Below are 25320 nucleotides of genomic sequence, written 5' to 3'. Positions count from 1 at the left end.
CCATTAAAAATAGGAAAAAAAGCAGAACTTGAAGTCCCATGACCTTAAACCAAATAATCTTGTGACACTCAGTGTGTGTAGAATTAAGAGTTTGCAGAAACATGTGATTAGGGATAGAACAAAAATGAGGAAGAGTGCAAAGGAAAAAAGAGGGAGACAGGCGAGCAGAGAGGCAGAAATTTATTCAGGCACAGCGGGTGACCCAGCCATCAGGACACCTGGCCTGGGATGCAGAGCCTGTGTCCTGTCTGCCACATTTGGAAGAAAAAACAAAAACCCACAAAAACTCCTTTTCCATTAAGTACTAATCAGAAGACATCCTCACATTCCATTTAAGTTTGGTCGTTTTCTACAAAATAAGCTCAGTATCAGTAATCTTTAAAATGGTGGGGATAAAGAACAAGGCTTTTTGCTTTTAAGAGTCTCATGATTTTAATCCTACCAATTTTTTTTATTTTTTTTTTTGGGGGGGGGGGGCAATTGTATTAACTAAGAGTTAACTATACTAACAGATGTGAAGGCAACACTCATGTTGAACCATTACATGTGCTTCCATATGCAAACCAGCAGGTTTTGCATTATTGCAGTGAAATTAACTCTGTTAACTGCAAGGATTCACCTTCCTCAAACAAATTTAGCACAGAACACTGCACAACTTCCAGGCTGTAATTAAAAGCAGGAGCAGCAGGTCTGTGATTTCTAGTTCCATTATAAACAAATTCAGTAATTACATTTTGAAACAGAAGACAAGGCTACAAAATGTTCTTAATGTGTCATTGCAGGTTTTACTACCTAAATTTCAATCGCTGTCATTCACTGAGCTCTGTCCAGAAAATGAACTAAATTATACTTCTTGGTATTCGTGACAATTGTATGTATTTCTTCATAAACACAAACATTTTTTAACATCCAGTGTCTAGTTCTATATTTACTCTCGTGTTCACTGTAAGTTGTGAAAAGCCCCCTCCTTTTATAAAAGAAATTATGGTTTTGCACATAAATCACAAAGTTTGATGCTTATAGTGGTTCTTACCTACCTAGCATCTTCCAAATTTTATAACCCTCCTTTATCTTGCCTCAAGGCTTTCTATTTGTGTTTTCAGTAAGGTGAAAGATCTTTCATATAGGGAATTCATGCCTGCTGAGGTATTGAGAGACTTAGTTTCTCAAAGTTTAGAGAAACAAATCTTACAGCCTCAGTGCTGACCCTTGGGCTTGCAGGTGCAGAGCTTTGAATTTATATACCAACAGATTAGAAAAGTAAAGAAAAGAAAAAATTTGAAAGGAAAGCTTTTGTTTTGTGATGGGGATTCTCACAAGCCGTTGAAGCCGTGACTGTTCCTTGCCAACTGGTAGAGCCTTGACTGCAACAAGCACGATTTGAACTTGACTCAAGGTAAGCTTGTTATTATTGCTATGTTTTTCATACTCCACTAAGCCACCAGCAGGCAGAGAGGATAAACCTAATTACACTGATCTAGCAAACTAGTAAAATAATCTAAAGTAGATGCTGAAGGTAGATAAAGAAAATATAGCATTTTTTTCTGCAGCGTGGATGAGTGCAGCTAGGAGCATCTGATATCTGCCACCCCACCCCAGAGGGTTGCTTGAAGAACCGTGAGTGCCCAAAGCCCCAGGATCACCACCTCGATGGCTTAAAGAGCATGCTGGCCAGAAAGCCTCCAGGCTTTGCTATGCCAAGTGTCTGAATATAATTGCTTGTAGAATACATCCTGTAAATTCAGTTTCTAAGTGCACAGTATGTGAAGCTTTCCTTGAAGCACTGATTACTCATAATTCCCATGCAAATCAAGTGAAACATGCAGCCTCTGTTGTTTCCAGTAATACCCATTAAATCATGCCTACCTTTTCCATTTGGCCCATTACACAGCTTTTATTCTATAGCCGTATGAAATGTGGTAGAAATTTGTTTTCTAAAAGACCTTTTTTCTAAAAACAGAGTTTGAAACTTTTTAGCAGTTTGACATACTATTTTGCTTGTGCTCAAAATCTGACAAGCTTTCCTTTCTGCATTATTCTTTGTCGTTACTTTTGAGCAGACTGACAAGTATATACTAATGGCAGACTGTTGTGGTTTAACCCCAGCTGTAACTAAGTACTACGCAGCTGCTCACTCCCTCCCCAGCAGGATGGGGATGAGAACGGGGAAGGAATGTTAAACTTGAGGGTTGAGATACGAACAATTTAAAAATTGAAATAGAATTAAAAAATAACAGCAACAATAAAAATAACAATATGGAAGGAGAAGGGAGAGGAATAAAATCCAAAGGGAAGGGCAAAGAAAAACAAGTGATGCACAACACAGCTGCTCACCAGCCTCTGACCAATGCCCAGCCAGACCCTGAGCAGCAAACCCCAGGCCCTGCCAAACCCCCCCAGTTAATACACTGAGCATGATGCGCTACAGTATGGAACATCCCTTCGGCTGGTTTGGGCAGCTGTCCTGGCTGTGTCCCCTCCCAGTGTCCCGTGCCCCCCCAGCCCTCTCGCTGGCCGGGCCCCAGAAACTGAAAAGTCCTTGGCTTGGTACAGACACCACCCAGCAACAACCAAACCATCCGTGTGCCACCAACGGTGTCCTCACACCACATCCAAAGCACAGCGCTGCACCAGCTGCTAAGGAGGAAATTAACTCCATCCCAGCTGAAACCAGGACACAGACCTACTTTTAAATAGTTAAATTCTTCCTTTCTTTCCCATTTAATTTTTATTTTTTATTTTCTGGAAGTCACCTGCCATTCAGTCATTAGAAATGAAACACATTCTATCTGAAATTATTTTCGCCTGCAGGTTTAAAAACAAAAAAATAACTGTATGTTTTATTAATAAAAGATATGACTAAAGCCTATTAGATGAATTGAGTCTAGGCCAACTTTCTGTCAGAGTGACTTGTAGGCAAGGCTTGGGATTTAAGCCCTAAGTTTTGAAGACCATCCGTTCAGTTTACTTAATGAAAAGTCAGTAAAATATACTGGAGCCATTTCAGGTGCAGCAATGGGAAGTCTGGCCCATGACTTCTGGATACATAATTCAAATGAAGAAGTAGTGGCCAAGAATAAGGGTTCTGTTGATATACCTGTGCTGCCTTGCTGTATGACTGTTAATGCTGCAAAATCTTTTTTGAAGGACAACAGGTCAGAAGGTAAAAGAAACTTTAGTGACCAGGAAAGGAGAAGACAGTGAGAAGAAGGTTGGCAGAGGTACAAAGCAGGATAATCCAATGTTGCAGAACATTGCTTGGTCATGAGCTCATAGCAATGACCTTTTTCCTGAGAGAGAGGAGTAAAGGTTAAGCATCACCATGCCTCAGCCAGCATGGGCTTCTCGGGGTGATGTAGCTGCTGAGCTCTCCACAACAGGCATCCAGACACACGCATTTAGAAAGCAACATGAATCATCCTGGAGTAACGATAGCTGAAGAGACATAAGGAATAAAACAGTTAAAACTCAGTGAGGCATTCTTAAACATCACTTGGGAAAGAGAAAAAAAAAAAGAAAAAAGTCCACCCTCAGGTCTCTAAAATTAGTCACAGAAAAGTACTGCTTAAGATATAAACACTTTGCCTCCTCAGGCCTGCACAAGAGGATGCCTGCTGGCAAAAGCCATTTTGCTCGTGAGAGGACAGATACATTTGACTTCGTACATTAAGAATCTCACAGCTGCGTCTGTAAAGACAGAAATGCTTATAGCTACTACGAGCTCTGAAGCCATCCTTTCATCTGGTGGACCTGGGTGGATCATTTACAGTCCGGGGAGGGGGGTGGGGTGTTAGAGAAAAAAGCTCTCTTTTCATAATGCCTTTTATGCTCGAGCCCAATGTGTGGCTTAAGCTAAATATGTGGTAACTATTTTGCAGAATTATTTTTTTTTTCTGGTGAGACAAGCTGGTCTGTGAGAGGCCTTGCTGATCAGGAAAACAATATGCAGTTATCTCCCAGCGAGAGTTCAATCAGCTCAGAAACTCACAGCTGGCTTAAAAGGAGGGCTGTAGAAGGAGGAGGTAAAGTTCGGTGCAGCAAAGCATGTTAAGAGATGAATGGGATGGGATGAAGGATAAGAGATGAATGAATAACACAGGGAGCTGGAAGCTGTTCTGCTAATCACAGCCAAAGCAGGACACCCTGCATGAGCCAGCTCAGGGCTGCTGTTGGGTTGCATGTTTGTTGTGTGGTGTAGAATTCACTCTGAAAACACTGGCAATTCAGGACATTCTTCAGTCGAGGGGCCTTGGGATTAATGGGTTTGGCCCAGTTTCTCCAGAAAACTAGGATATAAAAAGAGGATGCAAATGGCAAACATCAGAAGTGATATTTTCTATTCCCCATCCCACCTGCCCACCTGGTGTTTTGTGCTGAACAGGAGCTATTAGAAGCTATGGAAGTCCTACAGGAAAGCTGAGGAAAAGCAATATTCTATGGCAGAAAGGAAGATACATGCACAAGTTTTGCTGCTTTTCCCTCCAGAGAAGCTGGCTGGAACCACAGCCTTCTGAGGTCTAACAAAGCAGAGGTATGCAGGAAAGGTTTTTTTAAAGTAATTTAAAGTAATACAATTAAAAATACATCAGTTGAAACCAATGATTGATATCTGCAATCAATATTTGCTGAATTTGCCCAGTAGGATAATCTTAGTCAAAATGAAGCTTCTGAGACAGTAGTATTTTTGCTACCTGAGAATATTCCAGTTTTTTCTTCCATGGAAAAATAGAATAATAGAGTTTTGTAAAGCTGTGACAAACATACTTTATCAGCAGTTCATCAGGAACGGAGTAGAGCAGAAAGGTGAAAAATTAATGTGATAGATGTCAGGGCTTATAGCCAGGATGACCTAGGACTCCTGTCTCTACAGGAGATACTGAATTTTAGTACTGCTCTCAAGTAAGTGCCATCCATGGAAAAGGAATTATCACATTCTCAGCTAAATATGACAGTATAATAAGCATTTTACAGATTAAAGAGAAAGGATCAGAATAAAACAGGGTTTTGATGTTAGACATGCATTTTTATGACTGTGCAGCAGGACAGTGACATTTAGCAGTATTCTCTGAGGACATAGACGTCAGAGAAAACAAGTGCATTGAAATTAGTTTGAAGGATGTTAGCACCAGAACTATTTGTTTGCATACCAAAGTCCGAGGATTTCATCTAACAGCTCCTGCAGGTGGTGCGTAGATCCTGAAGGCATGAGAAAGGACATAAGAGCTGCAGCTCTAAATATTATCAACACATGCAGATTGAGCCTCCCTGCTCACTCCTGTAAGAAACATCCAACAGCTCAGTAACACCACTTGGAAACCCCCAACTTGAAAAAAGGCAGAAAAATATGGTGGTAGGAAATATAAGGTTAAAGGAATTAAGTTCTAAGACAAATCTAGCATTTTGGTCATATTGTGAACCTCTTGGAGGGTTAATACCTTTTTAGAAGCAGTGCTAACCAAAGGGGATGCTTGGGTTTCACCCAGGATCTGACCCTACTTGCCACTGCTTAGTTTGGCAAAGCCCACTGGTAATGTGGCTTTGAAGCTTTTAGGGTTTAATTGAGCCATTCAACACCTTCCCACAGCCTTACTTACAGCCTGTCCATCATAACTTGAAAAGCCGCCACATTAGAATTGTAGCATTTTGCAGTAGCACAAATGGCTACCAAAGATCAGAAGAAACTTTTAGTGATAACAGACAACAAGAGGTTCAGTGATAAATGCTGAAAATTACTAATTTGGCTTGTTGTCTACAGTGTAGAGTCTTTAAAACACGAGTCACCCTATCACAATGATAGTTATGTTTTCTTCTGTAAAGATTTTGATGTGGTATTTGCAATGATGACTGTCACAGCACTCTCCAAACTAGCCCCCTGCAACAAGGCTTTTACCACCCCATACCAGGTTAACTTCAATAAGTGGCTCCCGCACCTTGCCCCAGCACAGCCACCCATCCCCCACAAGGTTTCCACAGTTCATCTACTGTCCGTGCTGTTTCTCCAGCCTCTTCAGGCCAGCCCACCCTGCTTCTTGCCTCTGCTGTGCCTGGATTCCTTCCATGTCCCGGCTCCTCTTCCAGCCAGCCTCTCCTCATCCAGGCCCCCTTCTTCTCCCAGGGCCTCTCCTACACCCAGGGCACTCTCTCTCCTCCCTCTGCTTCTCCCAGCGCACTCTTCATCCCATGCTCCTCTTCCATACCCCTTAGAGCTATTTAACCACTTAGCAGGAACCAGCCACGGCTGCACATTATCCACCTCAGCCAACCCACCGCCCCTGAAGCCAGCCCACAGCTGTGTATTACCAATGTTCATTAACCTGCCTTCTTTCCTCTGTAATTCCTCTACAGATGACATCAAGTTAGTAACTTCACTGTCAATACAAGTTTGAAGATTTCTGTGGTCACTAGAGACTTTATATTCATCATCAATCTGCTAGTGAGGTACAAATGAAACAAAATTATCGGCATCATTAAAAAAGTAAAGGTTGCATGATAATTTTCTGTTTTGCTCTTAGCTGACCCAGTCAGGCAATAGATAAAAAATACTTTAAAAAAAAATAGTTGAAAATGTTTGAATCCTGATATTACTTTTAGCCAGCCAAATATTTTTTAAAAAATTTGTGGGAAACAATGGAGACACCCATGTTCCCATTGAATTTGGTTAAAACCAGCAGATCAAACAATATTTGGGAGAAAGGAAAGGGGGAGAGGCAGTTCATACAAACAAGCTGAACCAGCAGTGTGCCCTTGGGGCCAAGGAGGCCCCTGGGACCCTGGGGGGCATCAGGAGGAGCGTGGCCAGCAGGGCGAGGGAGGGGATCTCCCCCTCTGCTCTGCCCTGGTGAGGCTGCACCTGGAGTGCTGTGTCCGGTGCTGGGCATCCCAGTTCCAGAGCGACAGGGAGCTGCTGGAGAGGGGCCAGCAGAGGCTACAGAGGTGATGAGGGGACTGAAGCATCTCCCTGATGAGGAAAGGCTGAGGGAGCTGGGCCTGTTTCACTTGGAGAAGAGAAGACTGAGAGGCAAATTTATCAATGTCTACAAACATTTTAAGGATGAGTGCCAAGAGGACAGGGCCAGGCTCTTTTCAGGGGTGCCCAGCAACACGACAAGGGGCAACGGGCACAAACTGCAGCACAGGGAGTTCCACCTGAATATGAGGGAGAACTTCTTTACTTTGAGGGTGACGGAGCACTGGAACAGGCTGCCCAGAGAGGCTGTGGGGTCTCCTTTGCTGGAGACATTCAAAACCCACCTGGACGTGACTCTGTGCATCCTGCTCTGGGAGAACCTGCTTTAGCAGGGGCTGGACTAGGTGATCTCCAGAGGTCCCTTCCAACCCCAACCATTCTGTGATTCTGTGTTCACACGACACCTGCTACATAGAAAAAACAGGTCAAAAAATGTAAATCTGCAGTCTTAGTTCTCACCACAAAGCTGTTCAGTGTCGACTACCCTGTTTTCCAACACTCATTAATATTAAGAACAGGATTTACAGTTGTAAGGGGGATTCTTAACATTTCCTAAACTTTTCTACATCTGTCTTCCTCTCCTGCAGAAGTTTAATAGTTTTTCCTGGCTTTCTTGGAAAAGCTTCCTAATTCCACATAGCCAGCACTGAATAATCCCTCCACTGAACGTACATAGTGTGCTGAGCGTCAAGTGGGAAAAAACAGAATGAAACAAGGAAAGGGGAAAAGGCAGGAAAAGAAAGGAAAAGAAAAGTGGGGAAAAAAGACTGATGGAGAAGAATGGAGTGAAAAAGTGGACAGAAGAGTTACAGTATTTGGACAGTGTCAGAACTATGTTAGGCTGCCAGAAAAAAATAAAAAATAAAAAAGAGGATAATTTCTAAGTGTATGCCCCTGTGAAAGCTAGAAATCAATATGAAAATTCTCAGTGCTTTGTTACTTAGACCTTGAATACTTATTCCTCCCCCAGAGCAACTTCTAGTAGACCATGGGTAAGTGATATACTTCTGTTAAAACAAACATATATTGTGTATCTCATATTTCTTTGAGAAACAATTGCAGAAAGCGAGGAGATCAAATGGCTGGGATGCAGATGTAGCATCTGGGCTTCAACAGACAGGGCACAGGCTGAGTGGAAATCTTTTTTGCATTGTTTGTTTGCTTACTTTATTAGAGATGTTCTGTGAATAGCAACTCATTAGGGACATTGGTTTTACTTGAGATGTTTAAGGAATTAAAGGAAACAATATTTTCTACATGTAAAATCTAATTCTATTCTAAATGACTAGAGGAACATGGTCTCTTTTGAACTGTACTGGACTGTTCCATGTGCAAATCCTCCAGGTTTTCAGAACATAAGATGAAATTCAAACCAAAGTCATATCATGGCCAAGAACCTTACTCTATTTAGGATTATCCAACTACACCCCACGTTTAAACCATTAACCCTATCACTCTTCTTTTTATTTCTTTTTGTTTGTTTGTTTTTGTTTTTTAAACTCTGGTGGGGAAAAACAGACAAGCGATCAATAGAGGACTGTCTGTTTGTCTGTATGACCAGAACTGATCTGGCTAAAAATTAACCAAATTGAAAGTAAACTGCAACACACTGCCTGCAGGAACCTTAGTACTGTGATAACGGATTGGGTGAGGAGAGTATACAGAAGTTGTGGCCAACCTCTACATGAAATTGAGATGAACTTTATATGGATTAACTGACAGCGCAGCTAAACCTCCAGGTCATCCACTTTCATCTCCACACAGCCTAAGAGAAGAAGCTTGTGCTTTCATAAGCTCCAGGTTCTAGCCCCCACAGCCATGTCTAACAGGGAGCAATAGGGGAACGTATGATGTTCATTCATATGGTCTGAGAGATCCTACCAGCAAAGACAGGGATGGATCTGTGCCTGCTTTATAGCCTGATTTCACCCTGTGACCGACTTAATTCTCCTCTAAGCCAAGGTCATATTAACCCTCTTTGCACATAAGCCTTCAAATGTCATGGACCTGGAACGGCCAAAAAAGGGTTGAAATCAGCTTTTAGCATATTTCAGACTAAGAAATATATACATATTTCAACAAGGAATATTCTGTCCAGCAAATACAAAAAATTAAGATTTAAGGGGTCAGGTCCAAATAAATAATAAAAAAACCATACTGAAAATTGTCTTTGTGCAGCACCACCTCCCAAGTTTCTATATTTTACCATCCCCTGTGGTAGAACGTCCACTCAGTTGTTGCAAGAAGGACACAGCGAGTTAGTTACCCAGAGACACTGGCACCTTAGAAATAACATTACTTATCAACAAAGCAGAAAATGATGGGAAATACATATTTCATAGATACCAGCAAGAGTATCTTTGTTCTCTTCCGTGAGAAATACCTTGTTTGAAAGAATATGTTTGCAGAGTATGACCCTAGGGACTGTGGAAAACACGCAAGAGGCCATTTGGTACCATGCAGAAGGTTTGCTCAGGATAAATAGTGGAGCATGACTAGTGTATCTGGGGCCAGAAAGGGAGTGGGAAGGAAAAGGAGATTTTAGAGCCCAGTTTGTTGATACTGCAGGTTTTTAACACACTGTAGGAAACAGGAAAAGAGTGAGAAACCAGTCTAGAATCTGAGTATGTGAATGAGTGTAAGTTTCACTGAAAACAGTATCATATTCCAACACCTATGTACATTTGACCGACAATAATACAGTACACTCCAGACAACTCATGGGTCTATAACTAGTTTATGTCTGCTAAAACATTAGCCTTTGAGTCTCATACGTCATTCTAGTGGTTATCTATATATCACTCTGACACTCCATCCCCAAACATTAATCATTCTGGTCTTGTCATTTTTATATGACATGCACCAATTATTTACACATTTTACACCTTATTTGCACAGTAGAGGCTAGAGATTTGGTAAGGGAGAATACACACATGTTTCTTTGATTATTTTTTTCTGTATTTAAATAGTGAAATATATAAATGCAAAAAGAATTGAGTCCTACTCCATCTTCCAGCTGCAGACATTAAACTCCTTGCATTGTTTCTTTTGACTCAGAGTTGGGTTTATATGCACTAGTTTATTTTTCCAGGCCTATTTTAAAAAGAAAAAAATAGCTGAACCATGATGAAAACTGGGAAAGCTGTTGGCATTGAGAACATCTGTTTACCAAGAAGAAGAAGAACTATGGGTCTCGTGGGACTTAAAACCCAGTCAGCTGCATTACAGAGGAAGGTTCCATGCAAACATTTCCCATATAGGAATCCCTACAGAAGCAAATTAGGATTAACCCAAAGCTTTGAGATTTTGTCCTCTCTCAGCTGTGGGATCAGAGGTTGTCATGAGGCATTAACACTAAGCAAGGAATAAGGAAGGAGCCTGGTTCCTGCAGGGTCAGGGAGCAGTTGTTGGGGGGGGGGGTCAGGCAAGAAACACAAGTGAAGTGCAAAGGCAGCAGATCCTGCAGCATGACACCTGCTCTGAAGTGCCGTAGGTGAGCTCCATCTTAGCATCATGTTAGTGCTGCTGTGAACACCACGCGTAAATGACCCGTACTGCCTCCAGCTCAGATACCCTACTCTTCACACCAGAAACTTGTAGGTTGCAATGCAAAGACCTTGTGAGTCAAGCTATAGGACCTCAGCATACTCGGTGTCCGATGGCACAAACAGCATTTGAAGAAAACCAGAAATACTGTTCCTGTTTGCTGCACCAAAGTCAATAGCCCAAGGGCAATGCTGGTAGTTGGTTGTAAACCCTGGAAGTTGAAGATGTTTTCTGGAGGCAAACATATTTTGAGGGCATTTAGGCTTACATTCATTTCCAAATTCAGAATAAAAGAAACAGGACTGGTGTAACAACTCATTATTTAAGTTGATAATATACAAAATTTCTCATCAGGTTATTTGTGAACATAAATATGACAGTTTTTAAAAGTTGGATTTAGAAAAAAATCTTGTATAATGTCAAGTCCAGGCAGCTTACCTTATTTTACAGGTATACTGAAAGCAAAATAAAGACATTGAACATAATAATTTCTTTTATATTCCACTTAGTCACAAGCACTTTTAAATTACCATTAAAAATAAATTATATGTTTCCATTTTACTTCCCAGCCACCTGAAGACGACACATAGGGTGAAAGGAACTTCTCAGTAACTACCAAATAATTTACGACCAAATAAATTTGTAGACAGCACCAATTTAATAACCAACCAAGAGGTGACAGTACAAAAAGATTTGTGGAGGTAACCTCATACCTGAGAGTGGTCAATGTCATATTAAATTAAAGATCTCTCTCTTGTGGAAGCCAGCTAAAAGCCTAAGGAAAGGATTTATTAACTCATTTGTCATTAAACCCAGCATTTTCTCAATACGCTAGAATTACTGGAAAGTTCATACAGCCAAACATGAAAGGGGTCAAAGTATTCCAGTCTGGTAAGTGAGGTTACAACTGTCCTCTTTTTGCAGACATGTGCCCTACGAATTAGGTTCCCTATGATCGCTTCTGCTGTCTCAGCCTTACAAACATTTATAAATTACAGCAAAAATACTATAGAAATGACTGCAGAATTTATCACCAGCACAACAGCAGTATTTGTCATTACAAGAAGACAGACATATACTTTCTCAAATTGTGAGTAACTTGGGAATATGAGCAGTCTGACACAGCTTCCATTACAGTGACTGGCAACAGCTTTAATAACTAACTACACGGGGGAATAAAAATCAGCTTTCTGATGAGCTGATATAGCATTTGACAGTATTTCCATTTTTAGGAGGTGACAAAGCATAAAAATGTCAGTAAAGTTCAAGGATAAAGTGACCTTGCTATAGAAGACCGTAACTCTTAACTGATCTTGGTAGGAGCTCTGGCAGCTTGTACTAAACCTCAGACTGGTGCAAACTGTGCATTTCTGGATTGCTCCTTTGTAAAACTGATTTGAATGAGCATGTTTATACATGCAATGGTTTTTAGGTCTGTCCCATGGAAGAAATAGGGACACCTTCTGGAAACACCCTCAACAGATGCCTGGCATGGGGGTTTGGGCATTTCCAGAAAGTGTCTTTAAGTAAGATGATGACCTTGTGCACATCCCTGTTTGAAATTTTTCTTTCTTTCATGTACTTTAGGAAGGTTGGATAGACAGAGGGTCACAGAGATGGGAATCTGAAGTGCTGAATAGTTGAAGGCCCCAAAGAAAGCAGAGGGCACAGTTTAAGCAGAGGAATTGCTGTTGTGCTGCCTCTGGATGGTGCCGTTTGAGTCTGACACCTCAGAGCTGCTGTGAAGGTATAACCAGGTCCTTCTCCGTCTGAAACTCATGCATTGTAGCATGACCTAAAGCCAACTGAAAATAGGGACTTTAAAGTGGGTCCTTTTTTGAAATGTAAGGGCATACCACAGAATTTTTACCAAATTTCCTTTGTTTCATATATAAACAGCAGCTGCTAGACAAACAGAGCCTTCTAAGAACTATTTGTTTCCAAGTCACTCAGTTTAGAATTCATTTTTCTGGGAAACAGTTATAATGTCATAGCCAATACATTTTTGCCCCCTGATACTTATTTTGCAAAATGAAAACCAACAGTTACAGCTTTAACAGGCAATGAGCACAACAACTACTTAACAGTTTGTTCTTGGCAGGATCTGACCATGTCCCAATACCCTACAGATTAATGTTTTTGTAAAGGAAAAATGCAGTATTCAGCAGGGAAAGAGATTATTGCTGGCTGGAGTGCAAAGCAGAACATTGCTTCCTCTGTTCACTCCTAGCACAGTATCTCTCCTCAAAACTCGGCCATCCCACCTCTCAAAGAAACCTGCATTGCAGGCACCCCTTCGAGCAGCAGATAGCCCAATCACTGTCTTGGAAAGCACTTTGTGTGAGATGTTTGGCATAGTTTTACTTGCAAACTATATTACAGGCTCCCTGTGCAGGGCAGAGGAGGATGAACATTTTTGCCTTCTATCAGCTCAGCTCAATCAACCATTACTTGAGGACTTTGACCCTTTCCACGTGCTGGATATCAGAGCCAAAGCAAGCATGTATGAGTAAGGTTTTCACGCTCTGCCAAGTTTGACGATGTGTCTTTTCTCCATGGGAAGAATGATAGCAATTCACAAAACAGGCAAATGGAGGGACTTAATAAGGCAGCCCTTGGCACTGGTCCCACATGTCTGTGCTGCTGGACAGTCCGTGCCACTGGCTTCCCAATATCCCTCCTCCCCAGCTGGGTCACCACTCCAGCAGCAAGGCCTGACACAAATCCCATCACCTGGCAGGAGGATGTGCAACGGGTGACAGGCTCCATCCTGCACCGAAGCGTGGGGCACCAGACCAAAATCCATCAGGTCTGCTCTGCCGCAGTGCAGACCTCTTATAACTTTGCAGATTATCTTGATCCAGGGTCATAGTGCAGGAACCGTTATTCAAAATAGCAATATTAGGTGAAACAAAAAGAAAAAACCCAACTACTCATTTCACATATACTACCATACAGCATCACCTTCTGCTGCAGTGCTGTCCCAGTAGGTGATGTTGAGCCAGTGGCTCCCTCTGGGGAAATTAAATCGATTTATTCATCAATCCACATAAGGCTTTTTGTCAAAGGTTAAGAATTTGTTACAAATTTTCCATTAGTTTACATTCATAAAGAGAGGAAGAAGAAAAGATCCTTTTCCAGCTGTACTTCAACTTCATAGAAAGGAAAACACAGACATTTTAATATTTCCTGATTTATTTACATTTTAAACTTCACCCAGAGTGATGTTTCCATGACCCTGCTACTTCAGCCCTCCCTAGACTGATGCACCACAGACCACTAACCCCTGTGATGGAAACGCTAGTTTCATGGAGATGAACCAAAGCAGTGTCAGCCCTTTGCTGATCAGATAACCAAAGAGAAGTATTTTGAGGCAGAGTTATGTGGATGGATAAAGTGCCAAGTAGGGAATACACAGAAAGATCTGGACGTGTTTTGATTAGGACAGATTGACTTTATCTACAGGATAGGGTAAAATAATTACAGCCAAAGTTTTAAATCTGTTCACAGCAAGTAGGGTATTTACTATTGATTACAGGAAAATCAAATTGGACCTTGGACACTGACAGTAAGAGTGAGGAGAGATGGGTATTCCTGTGATCTGCCTATTTAACACTCAGAGACTTGCCACATCAGTATCAAAACTGCCTCGTTATTCAAGCTGTGAGGTTGTCTCTGCTAAATATATGCTTAGCATTGATGAAGTGGTTACTGTTCATGCACACTTGCAGTGCCTACAGGAATGGTATTAGGAATAAGAGTCACCAAGAGTACAGCTAAGGTTAGTTAACCTTGAAGGTTATTGCCCTCTCAGAGTGAGAAATATCCGACAGTATCTTCAAAATATTTTTTTTTAATATTAAACATGAACACAGCAGTACCAAAACTATGTTGAATGGAAATAAGCTACACTTTAAAACCAGCAGCATTATCATATTTTTAAACAGATTTATGCAACCTCTGTCTATGCTATGCAAGAAAGGACTGTTAGGATGGGAAGGCTGGATTTTCAACAGCCTTCAGGCTACATCCATGCTGCAGTTTGTGTCCATCAATCTAGCAGGAAGAAATATGGAGAGGAATTACTAATGAAGTAGAGGGCTGTGGTTGCCTGTAGGCCTTCCAAGAAATGTGCTCAGGAGCAGCATTTGCATTGAAGCCCTCAATATATTTTGGACATACTTCATAAAACCTCTCCTGGTCCATGCCAGAGTGACAGCAATACCTCTTCTTGTTTCATTTTGGGGCAGTCATTCCCTATGAAAGATGTCAGCAAGGCATAATTCTGCATAGCAGAATGGTATCTTTTCCAGGGACACCTAGATCTTCTCTGATTTCTGATATTTTCCACTTCTGATAATGCCAGAAATTCCCTGAAGGACTTAGTTAAAGGGGTTTTAATTTTTCTGGTTCTTCAGACATATTAAAAACCTCACAGCCCTTACAAAGAATGAGGGAAGATCTGTGCAGGTCTGTGGTAATGCCTCTGAACTCAGTGAAGCTGACCTGCGTTTGGAGACCACGCGTTCCTTTTGTTTTACAGTATCGCCAATTAAAAACCCTTGGCTAAACTTCATTAATCTCTTTCTTAATTGTAGAAATACAAGACTTAACCAGCTCAGGAAAAAATATCTTGAAGAATCCTATTTTACAACAGAATCTTTAATGCTTTTTAATAAGGAAATTTATTGCAGTTCATGGTTTTCATTTCCTCACAAAAAACGCAGCAGAACAGATCTTCTCAATCAAATGCATTTCTGGCCCTGCTCCACCTTCCCATTAACTGTGAATCATAAGCTAGCACTGAAAAATAAACTTGATTTACTTTACATAGACAGTGAACAGAAAATAAAAGCAGCTGAAATATTTCAGGTGCTAAAAAAGAAGGCTGCAAAGCTGAATTTTAATCCCAAGTAAGTGACCTGGAGCGCAGCTAGTGCATGTTCTTAAATGCTACGGTCCGTGCTGTGCAGAGGCTTTCTGCTCCTGGCTTAATGCATGTGACAGCTTCGCTGATGGGCCCTCCTAGGTCTCTGATGCTGTGCTTTGGATTTAATGCTCCAAACAGTTTGAAGAAAAATGCCTTCCCCTAAGAGCGTTAATTATAAGACTCTCAGAAGTCAATTGATTACAATCTCCCATTATTCATTACCTAAAGCATTACACCTGGAGCTCTAACTGAAGTATTTATGACCCTCATCCAACAGATAGTTCGCTGTGCCAAACTCCAGGCAAGATCTGCCTGTACCAAAAAGTACGACTGTAATGCGCTATAAAACTGCCATGAGCAGACAGCTGTTAACTTCTCGATGAGCTAAGGACGAACAGGGCCTAAAGGACAGCAAAGTCCAGCTTGCGTAGAGGAAGGAGGAGGCAAGTCCAAGGCTGCAGACTTGGAAAGGCTACGGCAAGTCAGGCACGCTCGCTTCCCTACCAGAGGGGTTAAAGCTGCGTGTAGAGTAACAAGGGTGTAAGGAGAAGATGAATATGAGTCTACACAGCATATTCTAGGTGGACGCAGCATGCTACATGCTGAAAAATAGCTGTGTGTTCACAAATATTGAAGAGACACACCTAACAAACCCTTCAGAGATGCCGGGTGTGTCAGCTTTGCCATGGCATGGGCATGACATTTTGTCAATGGACTTTTTCCATGAAGGAGTGCAGACAACGCACTGCCCCTATCAAAAGTGTAAATGTGTCTTAAAAGCTTGTCTCTCCTGTGTGCTTTACCGACACTGCTACAGCCACTGGAACACCAGGGTAGTAACCATATGGAAACAGGAGAGAAATTAATCTTCCTGAGCTGCTTAGCAAACATATGCTTGGACAGATAGGCTTTATTCAGGGCTTTGAAGTCCTAAAATGAACATCCAAATCAAAGATTTGCTAGTGCAGGCAGAGAAGCAGAAGGTTATCGACGCAGACAAACAGTGCTTGGCAGGCGGGGAGCTGAATGCTGCGGCAGCTGCCATCTCCAAACAGGTTTTATTAAAGCGTTACAAGACCACATGCACCCCTGCGCAGCCAGTGCAGGTGCACGAGAGATGCCTGGGTTTGGGATTAGCTGTTTGACTTAACAAGGTGGTTTCCACTTTCAAGGAGACCCAAAGCAGAACCAGGAGCACTGCTTGCATCCTCACAAGTTTTCGTAAAGCCCGCTGCGGGCAACTAAAGAGAAAGGGGAAGCAAGGTACCCCCTGTCCCACAAATTTCAACTTTCCTCAGCTCTGGCAGAGCCACCAAAACATGGGCAACGGCAACACGGTCTGAACCACTGGGAATTTCTGTGGGTTTCTGGTTCTTATTATTTTTATTTTCCTGTGGCTGTTTTCATGCATCCTTAAAGATAACGTCAAGAGGTTTGCCTGATTACTGGTAGCCAAACTTTCATTGACTCAAAAAGGGGCAAGTTCCGACCTGAGACAGAAAACCGACCAAAATATGAGGGGAAAAGACATAGATGAAGCAGATAAAAGGGAGAATAATCCTGTCCTCATTTTAAGTTGCAGTTTTTACCATATTTACTACTCTTCCTTCCTCCCAGTGTTTGCTGAGCCGTGCAACTGAATCATGCATTTAAGTTTACAAAGAGTCTTCCTACAGCAAATAGAGTGGCAACTTATCTATGCAAATTAAGAGTGAACAATTAAAAAGATACTTTAGATGATATTGGTAATAGGAATATTTATAGGGAAAAATTAACACCATTTTAAAGGAAAAAATTAGTAACTTGTAGCTTGAGGGCAGGAGGAACTGACATGATGTTATTGCACACTTTATGCCCATGTAATATTAATGCAATTGCCATGACAACTGTGACATCCCCTGAAATTATACACCTTTACAATTACAGAACATCTTCTGAAGGCAAAACACATCTGCAGTTGGCAGGAAGGCTGCTACAGTCTAAAATCTACCTCCTTTTTTTATAAATTCTTTCTTCTTCTATAAATTCGTTTATAAAATTCTTTCTTCTGAAGGCTATCACAATAAATTAGTTTCTAATTTGTGTCTGAACTAAGCTTAGCTATGGCTGTCTTTTTTCTTTCTTTTTTTTCTGTAGTGAAAAATAAACATATGCTTTAAATTACACAACTATTGTTTAAAGGCAACAAGTCATACAAGAGAAAAACAAGTCTGCACAAAGCAGCTGACCAAAGTCTTGTAAGAACTGAAAGGTTCAACGTGTCCAGACCAATCATGGCTACATCCACCAGCCATCTCGCTTAATCAGGAGCTAAGGCAGGATGCATAATTTACATTTCTGTAGCGTTAGCACAGTGTTTTCAGTGAACAAATAATCTGAATCACACTGAAAACAATATGGGAATCTATATAATCTGGAGGCCTGAATAGCAGCCATAAACTAATTGCTCAGTAAAGTAATATAAAGGCCACCAGACACTGCGTCATGACAATGTCATCCTTCTCATAATGTACTCAAAAAAATCAAAATGATGTAACCAGGCTTTAGTAACAATGTCTTACTTGTAGAAAAATGCCTCATGTGGATTACATACACTTCAGTCCTCTTCTTTTTATCGTCTCATTACAATTCCTTTCAAATTGAAACCAGGCTATGATTCACATGCCCATTTCTCCACTCATTTCAATACGAAGAGAAAGCATCAAGCACCTCAGGTGTATTAGAAAGAAAATGAAGACTTATGAAACAAGAAATAGTGAAAACAGAGTGCTAAGTGTACTGCCCACAGCAGAAACCGGGGTGAAGGTTCAAGGTAGCGACTACTTAACTTTTATTGCCCTGTTACTGTGGGAGGACACGCTGGATGGTGTCAGAGGGATATCAGGCTCACTTTGTGCAGTGGCTGAAAGTCCTTATCCAACAAAAATATCTTAAAAGGATTTGTGTCCATGTGTATCTTCATAAAAAGCTCCAGCTACAGAAGGAAATAACACAAAGAGAGGACCCTCTGATCCATTAAAATCAAGGTCAAAAGTCCAAATCCTATCACTGGGTAAGAGACTGGATTTAGACTTTCCACTAGTATCTGTCTTCACCATGTCCTGGTTGGACACACTCATGTATCTTCAGCTTTATTCCCGGCTGTTTTGCCTTATAAACTACTGCAGCATAAACACAGCATATTGAGAACTTACACTGAGACGTGCCGGTATCCACTCTACGTACATCGGCAGAACAATCCCGCACTGGTTTATCTTCCTTACAACCCAAGCAGCCGGCAGGAGCACAGCTCTGGCAGTCAGGGATGCTCTGCCTCCAGAGCCATCTCCAGGCAGAGGAGGAGAGCAGTGCTCCAGTGCCAGCAAGAAGAGGGGTGGCTGGTCCTGACTAAAGCGTTCAGCAATTAGGACGCTGATCTCAGTCATGGACACAGCTACTGATAAAAACTATCCAGCATCCTCACTGTTCTACTCAACAAATACTGGCTCCATCACGTGCCTGTCTTGTGAACAAAGTTAAAACCGTTCGAGACAGGCTCTGTGCAAATATGTGACCCCACTTAGGGGAACACAGAAAACACTGCCTCTCAATTAATTCCTACTGTCACCAAGTTTATAGCAGATGTGAAATTGGCCCGGTGACACAAATTCTTGAACATAACTTAGGTCTCTTCCTGACAGTGGCTGACTAATGCAATATGGGGTAGGAGATGCTAAGGAGAGAGGGGGAGCCTTGGAGAGAGGTACTTGCTATTTCGGTCAAACCTCTGTCGGCTTTGCCACAGTAAGAATGGCACCACAGCACGGGTGATCAAATATGGTCTAAGTATAAATACAGACAACAGTCTTACACTTTCTGATAAAAATTGTAAAACCAGATAACTAACCAAGAAATACAGAACGGACCAAATGCTTCTTGCTAAAACCCTCCCTGCCAAAGTTTATTTCTAAAAAAAAAACACCAAAAAAACCACCAAACCAAACCAACAAACATCAAAGTAAACTAAATCTGAAAATCCTTAGGATGCATTTTATCTTATACAGGGTTAAATTTTTATATATGCATATGTGTTAAAGAACCTGGAGAGGTTGTATAACACCTCTCTTTGGAAAACAGTGCAGTCAGCCAAACATCAGTCTTATGCAAAGCTCAGTTCTAGTAATATGATGATTTCATTTATGACGCTGGCTTCTGTGATTATGCTGGCAGGAATCATTGAGCCACCCACTGTAATAGATATTAGACCATTTTGTCTCAAAGCTGTTTCTTGGATATACATTTCTATACCCTCAGTAAAACAAAACCACCTCTGAAGCTGAGCAGAACAAGTGGAAGATTTCAGCCAAACCCGCTCAAACTGGTAGGATAATCTAAGGCAAACATTGCTAAATCTTCACCTCTGTATGGAGCAAATCAGGCTATAGCCCCATCTGAGGGACTGAGGGATCACAGCAGGCAACCCCCTAATGCACAGCTCCCCAGCAGAGCTCGGACCCCACTCCTGGAAGCCTGACAAACACCCGGCTCCAAGCACTACATCATGCTTCCTCAGTTTACAATTCACCCTGGAGCTTTTATTATTCTTGTTGTTACTTGGATTATCATAACACCAATAAACACCGTGAAGAACACTACTTTGAAAACAGAGAGGATGCGCCATAACCTTGAATAAGTTCTGTAGCCTCAGCACAAAGCAAGAATCGAGAGATTACACACATGCTGGTGTAAAAGAGCAGCGCAATAATATCAGTCAGCATGACCAGCAAGGATCCCAGCCCACCAGCGGGCTAGCTGTTATAAACTAAGCCAATGCAACTGCGCTGATTTACTGAGAAAACATCCTGTCTAGTTTGTGTTGTACTTAACTGCTTCTCCATATTTATTTATAAAAATCTTAAAGCAACACAAAAGCCTGCAGCAACAAAGCCGGGGCCTGCTGTGCACCAGCTGCCTGCGGTGACGGAGCGTGACGGATAGCCCCAGCCCGGAGGGCTGAGGGCTAAGGCAGTCCCCCAGCAACCACAGACACCGGCTGCTTCAGGCACTACGATCTTTGTTGCAAGAGTACTTTCCCACTGTGCCCATTTCCATCAGTGGGAAATAATTACTGCTGTCAGGGCTGATCCTGTTTTCACTTATTTCAGTGGGAGAGAAAAGACCATGAGAAAGAAATTACAGGGCTGGAATTTTAATCCTAATGCATCTTTTGGGAAGAGTGAAATACAGACTCCCCTGCTTTCCAGTGTTGCCTGCTGGATGGGCAGAGCCTTGTACCCCCAGCCCAGGGCTTTGCTCCAGGACTCTGCCATGGATCCAACCACAGCCCCGCTCCCGGCGCCCCAGCAGCACCGTGACATGCACATCGTGTCTTCGCAACACAGATGTTGAGGAAGCAAACACATATCCCACGCAGAAATCATTCCTTTTGGGGAAAAAATAAAAAAATGCACAACAACAACCTGGTGTACAAGCAAGAGCTCATGAGCAGTTGGGAAGAGAGGTGGGACAGTTTCTTCGAGGACTCAGTTCACCCCTGGGTTTGTGTTTTGGGAGCAGAGAAAAAAATTTAGAATGCTATTTTTGTCTCCTGGACAAATTCAGTGAGTCTATTTCGGCAAATTACCGTCATTAAATGCATCTGAATGCAGCTGTAAGTAGGGGAAAAAGCAAAGATAGTCATACACAGAATCATGCTGCCAGGACTATGGCAAGAGTAATTAATATTTTAGAGGAGGTTGGAAGAAACTTATAATAATGCTAAATTATGAAATAACCAAGTCAGAAGAGATTTTTCTTTCTGCTTTCCGCTGTTGAAGATGAATTCTTGATAAATCCCAAAGGATATTCCCTCCCCTCTGCAGTCCCCACCCTCTCCCCCCCTGCAAAAAAAGGAGGGGGGGAGGGGGAAAGGCTTCAAGTGTTCTGCGTAGAACGAGTCTGAGATCAAAGGAGATGAAGTTAATAAAAGGGGGTCTGACACAGAATATCAGTCATAACTTGTCCATTTTATTTCCAGCCTCCCCTACAGGTGTTTATCACTTTTTCCATCTGTTTCAAGACAGGGTCTTAATGATTTTGGGAAATCAGATGTGCTAAAATAACGCTAAAAATATTTCAGTTGCAAAATACGATGCTTCATAAAACACCAGAAGGCCAGAAATAATTCATAGGGAAGTTTTCACTATTCGAGAACACTTTTTTTTTATAAAATTGCATTCTGAATCATAAAAAAAAAAACAAACAACAAAAAAAACAGGAGAGGACTCCCCAAAGACTTTTAAAGCTAAACAAAACTTTTTGTACATTAACATTTAGAAATTTCGTTAAAAAGGAGGAAAAACATTGAAGACATTTTAAAATATACTTTCCTAATAGAGGTCCCTGAATGGATGTTCACCTACCCAGTTCGTATCTTTTATTTATAAATTTTCAGATAAATGCAAGAAATTTCAGAGAAGTTTTTAAGGGACTTGTAACACATGCTACCAGAGCAAACATTATAATAACGGGATATAGTGTGTCACCACTTGCCTGCAGAGCCAGGTAAGACGACTCTGCTACTCTGATGCAATTGTAAAGCGTATTAATTGACAACACGTTGGAAGTTGACTTTGCATTTAGCCTTGCCTGGGAGCGCATACATGGTTAATCCCACCGCTCAGCTGACAGTGGTAACTTATGTTAGCTAAGCTGCTCCGCTGAGTACATGTGGATGTGTGAAAGGCCAGTTTCTATTCTCTCTCAGCCAAGCTCCTGACTCATTGTTATTTTGCAAAAATACCCACTGCTTCTGTTTCTGACTAATTCACTAAATCATAATCTCTTTCTATGCTTTAACATGTTCATTCCTCCATTGCTTTGAGGCAGGCTGTGTTTTCACCTGAAACAAAGACTGAAATCCAGAAGTAGATTTTAGCTATCAACACTTGCATGTATTTTGCAGCATCATTTTGCAAAGCCAGGAAGAAGGCTAGTGTTCCTCCTCCTGAAGCAGGGCAGTAAGGCAACATGAATGACCTTGTAAAGCACGCTTCAGTGTGCTCTGTTTAAACTGCTCCGGGGCCAGCTGTGATAGACACTGCAAAACCAAGAAAATCACATGCCAAGAAAGGTTTCTGGCAGGCAAGCAGCCAAGAGCCATTAAGCCCGCTATAGGTTGTATTATTTTCAACCATTTATTTGTGACTTAGTGACAATACCCTCTCCACTGCCTTACTTTCACTGCATGTTATTTTAAACGACAATACATAGACAATATTGTACTGCAAGATTCAAGGTGATAACAGATTTTCAGCCAAATTCTTGGCTTACAGGACCCAATAAATATGCAGTTATTTAATGTGACCAGACCTAATTACCTGGCTGAGCAACTTGGCTCTCCATGTCTTTAAAAGACCCACAATGATGAGCATCAAATTTAAATGTGTAATTTTAATCCCTTGCTACAACACACACCCGTAATTCTGCACAGTTGTGTACACCTCCCCAGGAAGCAAGCTGTCAGCATCATGACCACATTTAAATCGTGTTTCTGAGATTAAACTGGTTTAGACCAAAGGAAAATATAACAACTCACTAGCCTTTGCTACCTGTCACTTGTGTGTCAGCATCTTCGCATTACTTTTTCATTTCAGCCTTCCTAGGTGGGAAACTCCCAACTTCCCACTCCAGACTTCCCACGTGCAGCCCAACGCAGTAGCCTGTAGCAGAGAGTACAATGCATAGCAAATGTGCGGCACCGAGAGACTTCTCAACGCTTATTTCTGATAACTACTGCTGTCCATGCTGCTGTTCAGCTAAAGCGGCCATGGTAGGCTTCTGCCATTCATCATAAATCATAACAATAACGGGATTGTCTGTGGATAATCTTCTGGGAGAACTGCTGACAGTGTGGCAGGAGAAAAGACTCTCCATTATGCCCGATCCAGCTTGGAGGAGACCAAAAAGGGGGGGGTGGGGGGGGTGGGTGGAGGGGGGAGGGGTTAGGGGTTAGGGGATGAGGATTGCAGATCCATGGCCCTGGGGTGCTTTCAAAGCACCTACCATGCTCCAGGCAGCACCCTCCCTCAGCTTTCCAAAGCTCTGATGACAATAACAGGTAGGGCCACCCAGCAGGGCCAAAGGCAGCCTGTTGTCTTCTCACAGCAGCTCTACATAATAAAAAGCCTGAAAAGGCAGAGAGGGTTGGATTCCACCTAGCCCACCAGACTCTCCCTTCCACAAAACAGAGGATGAGGGCAGAAAATATTTCCTCTGTAACATCATCCACATTATGGAGGTGGCTCGGTTCATCGCAAGAGCCTGTGTTGTTGCCCAGGAGCGTCGGAGGGAACAGGACAGTTAGCTCTACAGGACCACCTCTGTTGCTTGTAACTCACCCACTCATCTTCGGTGCCATTTCTCCAATCACCAGCAAAGGGAGTGGCTCCACATTCCACACTGTGGCATTGAAGAATTTTTAAAGCAGATGTTGTTCTACAGGTGTGCAAAGTACCCAAAGCAGAAAGGAAGTCTGTTGTGAAGAATTACAGTATCAAACAACAAAAAAAAAGGGGCCAGTTTCCTTTGTTGCATTCATTGGTGCAGTTGTGCCATTTTGCTTCTACCACCTCCCTTGTTACTGCAAAAAAGAATATTGATTGGAGAAAGCAGAAAGAAGTCATCCACAAAAGCCTGAAATGTCAAAATTGGTAAGTATGCCAATTTTAGGGATTGTCTGGTCTAGAATACTCCAAAGAGCATTTGATCTTTGCTTTTTTCCCCCCTCTCTCACAGACACAAGCTGCTGCAAATCTAGGTTTGAAGAAAACAAGTGATCAGTTGCACAAAGAAAAAGATGTGAACTTTGGAAGGTGTTTTATGTCTCTTATTGCTGACTGCTAGGCACGGTAAATATTTGCCTAGAGTATTTACTTTTACTTTGTTAAAATATAGGTCCAGATTTGTTAACATACCCTACCTGCTTTATGTTACCCCAAAGATGAAAAGCAGCCATAAACTTTGCTGAAAAAAAAATTTATTCTGCTTGCTTTGTATGGACAGAATGAAATAAACCAGCAAGAATATACCAGTCAGTGTTGACACAAAAATCTGTCTCCACTGGTAATAGACAATTTGCCTTCCTAAAATGTTAAGTTTAAATGGAAAATGTGTCTCTTGGCTACTGACACAATTTCCATCTTTCCTATAACATTGAGATATGTCTTAAAAAATGCATATTCTGATAGTAGTTCATGTTTTTCAAAGGTCACTTATACCACATTTCCAAATCTGTTGATGATTGAGTTAAACACCAGGGGAATGATTCTTGTAATGGCTTTGGCTGTTCAGTGTCTATTTCTCTCGACTTCCTGAAGGAAATCAAGTCGTGAGGAATATTTGAGTCCCTGGTCACATATGTGAATGCTTCATAAGTGACTTCTGTATTTATTTTCCTAAAAGAAAAGGGATTCATCACCTCTGAATTACTGTGTTTATAAAATGTTACATCCAAAGCATACAAAAGTCAACTCAAGCCTTCTGAATAACATTAGTAGGCTTAACATCAGGCTGTAAAGCTGTTTATTGAAGAAAAAAAGTATCTCTGTATGCCTGGCTTTTTAGATTGAAAGCCATTGAATTTGTTCATTACTAATGATTTAATGATCTGAACATTTGTTGTACTTTAAGCTCCAGATACGTGTCAGAGAGGTCTCAGAAGGCCATTTCCTCATTTTATTCTCACCTCCCTTACTGTTACACATTGCAGCCCAAAGAAACTGCCAGGTATATATATACAGCAAACCTCGGCAGTACACACAAAATCTGTATGTCATTCAGCTGTTTTCTTTATAGCATGTAGCACTTTGCCTGAGCTGTTAACGGAACCATTTGCATA

The 25320-nt window shown here is 41.6% G+C and overlaps 1 long non-coding RNA gene across 1 annotated transcript; it reads right to left on the bottom strand.

Moving 5' to 3' along the window:
* Positions 1–2725: 2725 nt before the first annotated feature.
* On the bottom strand, positions 2726–24421 carry LOC130150674 (uncharacterized). Its single transcript, XR_008822323.1, has 4 exons — positions 23822–24421; positions 7252–7374; positions 5148–5196; positions 2726–3435 (listed from the first exon to the last, which is right to left on the bottom strand). It is a non-coding gene; the product is annotated as an uncharacterized LOC130150674 (long non-coding RNA).
* Between the last annotated feature and the right edge of the window lie 899 nt (positions 24422–25320).

Source organism: Falco biarmicus, chromosome 5 (genome assembly GCF_023638135.1).
Source record: "Falco biarmicus isolate bFalBia1 chromosome 5, bFalBia1.pri, whole genome shotgun sequence".
NCBI classification, from domain to species: Eukaryota; Metazoa; Chordata; class Aves; order Falconiformes; family Falconidae; genus Falco; species Falco biarmicus.
The sequence above is the reverse complement of the archived record's forward strand: the minus strand, read 5'-3'. Positions and strand labels throughout refer to the sequence as shown.